Source organism: Perca fluviatilis, chromosome 3 (genome assembly GCF_010015445.1).
Source record: "Perca fluviatilis chromosome 3, GENO_Pfluv_1.0, whole genome shotgun sequence".
Taxonomy (NCBI): Eukaryota; Metazoa; Chordata; class Actinopteri; order Perciformes; family Percidae; genus Perca; species Perca fluviatilis.
The window spans coordinates 11,599,623-11,604,943 of NC_053114.1; positions in this window are offsets into that span (position 1 = coordinate 11,599,623).

Consider the following 5,321-nt stretch of genomic DNA (forward strand, 5'->3'; position numbering starts at 1 on the left):
TAAAGCAGGCCCTTCACGCTCTTCTTCTTCTTTCTAATGGCGACTTGCAACCAGACGGAGCATTACCGCCACCTACTCTATCCTTGTAACATTCTTCTCATACTCTTGTGATTAGTCCAGTGTGTTGTAGATATGCGAAAATGTGTTTTAACACCATCTTTCCAGAGTTATTTGCAGAGACTGTTGTAATGTCCATGTGTTTAATTTCCCAAAAATGTCTTATTCTTGTTTAATGTCGGGTGGCAAATAGGTGCATTACAACCAACTATACTAGAATAGACTCAACAAACAAAAACACAGGTTATTAAATTATTTTCATTAATCCAGTTTCTTAACCCTTCTTCAATGCTAAATATATTCTAAAGATTCAATACTTCTACCCCACACACCTTCAATTCCTTCTTTAGTTTTCCTCTCTGTGTTTTATACTTCTGGCAGCGACAGATAACATCCATTAACAACCGTTTCTTCTAAACCACATTCACATAATCCTGTAGGATGTTTCCCTAATAAGTGCATTGTTTTATTTAAACCTGTGTGCCCTAACTTCAGTCTTGATAGGCCTATAACTTTGTTCCCTGGAATGTTTCCCAATTGTTCTCTTCACACTCTCCTCACCAGCCTCATGCATGTTTCATAAGATCAGCCTTCAGTTATAAATCTTCTTCTTCTTCTTCTTCTTCTTCTTCTTCTTCTTCTTCTTCTTCTTCTTCTTCAGTTTATTGGCAGATCTTAGATGTGCATTACCACCACCAACTGGACTGGAGTGTGGAGCAAGAGATTATGCAGAGTACAAATAAAAAACACTTTTAGATTCTTTTAGCTAAATCAGCAAGATATTTTGTCTTCCTTATTCATTGAAGAAGTGATTTCTCTTGATATTGTATTTCTTACAGCATAGTAGTACATGTTGGACTGGTTCTGGTTGATTACAATGTGTGCATTTTCCAGCTGGGGGCTTGCCTATTATTGTATGGTTGAGACCTTTATGACCTGAGGCCTGTACTACGAAGCAGGATTTGGCGTTAGCAAGCTAACTTCAGGTTCAACCCAGGATTTTCTGTATCACGAAGGTGGATCACTTGTTATCGGGTTCAATTGCCGTAGTAACTCATGCTGAACGCCTAACCTGGTCAGGAGCAGGTTATGTTGGAGATCAGAGATCAACCGGTGTAAAAGCACCACCTACTGACCAATCAATACTCGATTGATAACGGCGTCACCGTTCTTAAAGAAGATCAGGCGGCGGTGCGCAGAGAGAGAGAGAGAGAGAGAGGGATAAAGGGGGAGAGAGGGGTGCGCTGATAAAAGTTAAAACATTTAGAGACCGACAACCCCGTTAACATTCCCTGATGGGTATTTTTATGAAATATATATTTTAATTGGAGGGAATTACATGTCGGCTTCTTGAGCCGTGTGTCGCCAATGCGCACAGCGGTTTGAATTATGTTTTTATATTTTTTATTTGCTCTCACGATCGCTTCCCACTGCCAGGGTTGCCACTGAAATAATAGGCTAAAGCAAAGACAGTTTATGGAAAGCACAAGTGTAATTATGGTCAGATCTTGGTCCTGACTGATGGGGAAGTGATATTGGAGTTGTGATTTAAACATCTACAGCGTCGGCTATTTTTTTTTTTGCCAGCTTTCCTTCCTGTTTTAGGAAGCAGCGGCTGTATTGCGTTTTCCCTGTAAAACCGAGTCTGTGTTCTTCATATTTATGTAGAATTATAATTTGCTCTTCTTATATATAAGATAGGCGGCTCTGGTAGAAACCTGCGATTGGTCGTGGTGCGCAAACACCGCCTCTTTTATGTGAACGCGCGCGCCGCTGGATTGGGAAACCCTGAGTTGACTGAACTAGTTGATAACCAGCGTCGTGATACAGCTTATGTGGGACCGCGGTGGTTAGGTGAAGCCGGATAACTGAAAGAGATCCAGGACATGTTGATCTTGCTTCATAGTACAGGCCTCTGGGGCCCGTTTCAGAAAGCAGGTTTAGTGAAAACTCTGAGTTTGTTAACCCTGAGATGAGGGAAACTCTGGGTTTTCGGTTTCAGAAAGAGAGGTAACTTAACCTCAGGGTCAGTTACTATGGTAACTGAGCCTGTGAACCTAACCTGGTCGGGAGCAGGTTTTCTTCCAGAAACCTCCAGTTTCTCTCAGTCTCCTCCCTCTGACACGGCACGCATTCATTTCCTCATTCATTCATTCAGTCTGTATCAGGTGCATTTTAGCGCAGTTTGTTATCGGCATGAACAACATTTTTTTTGTTGGTTTATTAACCATGTTAGGCAGACTATAAAACGTTTTTTTTTTCTAAAAACATGGCATTTCCTTTTGTTGACAATCCCATTGATGAAGAAGCTGCTTTAGGCCTACTTCTGCTTTATTTCGCAGGGTGTTATATGTCGGGAGGTGATATTGAAACCCCAACATTTTAATTTTCAGATAACTTCCTATTCGTTTTTCTACCCAGTCTGTTATGCAGCCTACGCTACATAACCGTTTGTTTGTGGTTGTTGCCATGGTGAATCGTAGTATCATGGCTCCATTCATGCTGCTTTTTTATTGTGGTGGTGCACGTGCATGAACCAACTCATATCAGCTGTTCTGGTTCCCATCTCAGGGTAAATCAACTCACACATCAGGGTTAGACTCAGAGTTTGTTAAACCTCCTTCCTGAAACGGAACCCTGTTCTTAGGTTCTCTGCACATTAAATTCTTGTTTTTGTACACACTTACTTGGCCAATAAAGCTGATTCTGATATATTTAGGATTCCACTATAGTAAATCCGTCACTTCTGTGCAAGGTGCCTTGTATCCCTGAGGATTGTACATGGTTTCCCTCGTTGTATATTTGGTAAGTTTGACCAAAGTGGTTTCGTTGTTAACTCCTTCTCCCTTTTAGGTAATTGTTTGGCAAAGCTGGATAAGCAGAAAGCTTTTGCTTCAGCTCTTGCTACAGGAGACCAAGGACAACAAACTGAAATCCAACTGAAGATATTGGCTGCTATTCTGAGCCTTTTAGACGGACATTACAGTCCAAGAGCTTTGCTGTCTCAGTTCGCCTAGGAACCATGAATGCGTGGCTGGACCGGCTACCAAAACAAAGAACAGAGAATCTCCGCAGTCAAGACCCCCCCACCCATGTTAAAATGCCAAACTTTAATGTGCCCATATTATGAAAAAATACTTTTTTCTGGGATTTGGGGTGTTATTTTGTGTCTCAGGTGCTTCCACATGCATACAAACTTGGGGAAAAAAACATCCATGCTGTTTTGAGTGAGATACGGGTTTCTGAATGTATCCTGCCTTCAGTCTCTGGTTAGCTGTTCAAAATCGACAGGGCTATCTACGTCATCGGCCGAAACATTTGGTGTGTGCTAACCACTTTAGCTAACACATCAGCTAACTGTTTCTCCAACTTCGGTCAGTACAAGGCAGGATTAGCTGGGAGACTTCTTCTAAACGAGGGCCCACTTCCAACTTTGTGCGGAATACCTGCAGACGAGGGACATGTGTAATGGCGAAATTGCATTTAAGCATAATTCCTTATATTTTTTTTTTTTTTTTTTTTTTTTTTTTTCCCCCCCCCCGCAAAAATTTTTTTTTTTTTTCCCACTTTTTTTTTTTTTCTTATTTTTTGAGACATCCAGTCTGTTTTTTTTTTTTTTTTTTTTTTTAAAATTGGACATAATGTGAGCACTGTTTGCCTGAACCGATAAAGGTACACGGTCACCCTAAAACTATCTCTAGTTGTAACTGGGGGGGGTGAAAGTCGTACAGGGAGGAGGAGGTGAGATGGCTCCGAGATGTCTTTTGTGTTTTTCCTGATTGTCTTCATGTGTATCAGATTGCCTGTAAAAACTGTATTGTCATAATAAACCAAGCGCGTGTGTGCTGTCACTCAGATGCATATTAGCCTAGTGTTCTTGTTCACTCATTTGAGGGACTGACTTCACACTGGGCCACTGTGCCTTTTGTGAAATCATGTTGCTCCTATATTTGCAAATATATATTTTTTAATAAAATACAAAAAACCTAAACTTGGTTTAGTTTCAACTGTCTTATTTGTTTCACGTTTACTAAACTTTCAAACCTCTACCCCTGCTGCAAAGGAAACATCCACTACACAACTTCCACTATACATGTACTGTAAGTAGTTCTATACAATTTCTTTTGTAGATTAGGGTGAACTTGTGTGTGTTGTAGCAGTTGCCATTGAGAACGAGGTGGCTAACCGCTAGCGGCGCTAGAAATTGTATAGAACTACTTACATGTCCCTCGTCTGCTAACGCCCAAAGCCAGTCTATGGAAAGCCTTTCCACTACCTATTCAACCCATTGTACCGAATTTGGTTGCAGTTCCACCAGAGTTCCACTGGGGGTGATCGCGGTCCAGTGCAAAATGAATGGGACTCTATGGAGCTAGACGGCCAAATTTGTCTCTTTTGCCTGACTGTCGTTGAACAATCTCAGATTTGATTGTAGTTTTTGCAAGTTCAACATGGATTATAGGTTGAAAGTTGATTGAACGAGTACTTATGTCCTTTCAATCTCTTACAGGTTGAGTTGTTGTTGCCCATAACACGCTAGCATTCTGCTAATGAATGCTGATTGGTCAGTGAAGGACTGATTACGATCGGAGATCCTGCTTGACGGCATCCGAAGCAGAACCAGAATGTCAGAGTGAATATGTCGGCGTGGTCTTTAAAACATTAGCAAACCTCTTTCTAGCATGTGTATTAACAGGGAGAGCCTAACCTATCAGCTGTGTTGTCGATGCCTCGAGAGAAAAAAGGAAGTGACTCAGAGCTTGCCGTGAAGCAGTATCTCTGGCTGTATATGTGTACGACGTCATTGACATTTTCAAAGGCTTTTTAGAACAAAAAAGCCACTTTAAAAAAAACTAACACCCAGCAGTGTGTATTTTCTTAGCCTCCCCTTTCGAATGCAACATTCAAATTACTAGACAAAAAATTATATCCTGAGAAAAGTGGATTTTGAGGGGTATAGCTCCATAGAGTCCCATTCATTCTGCACTGGCCTGTGAGCGCCCCCTATATGGTACTCTGGTGGAACTGCAACCAGTTCAGAAGCCGGAAGTAACCATAGACAGTGTATAAGAATGGACCAACAGATCCCGTGGCTCTGGACGGAGACCAGTGAAGGATATTAGAAACACTTTTCCAGTGAGCGCTGAGCGTTACTGCCTCCAACTGAGAGAGACGAAGTAAATGTGACGTGAGCAACATGTCTGAAAGTTGTAAGTCTTCTGGTAGCTGTGCCAAGAGAAATCTCAATCATTCCCAATCTTGCA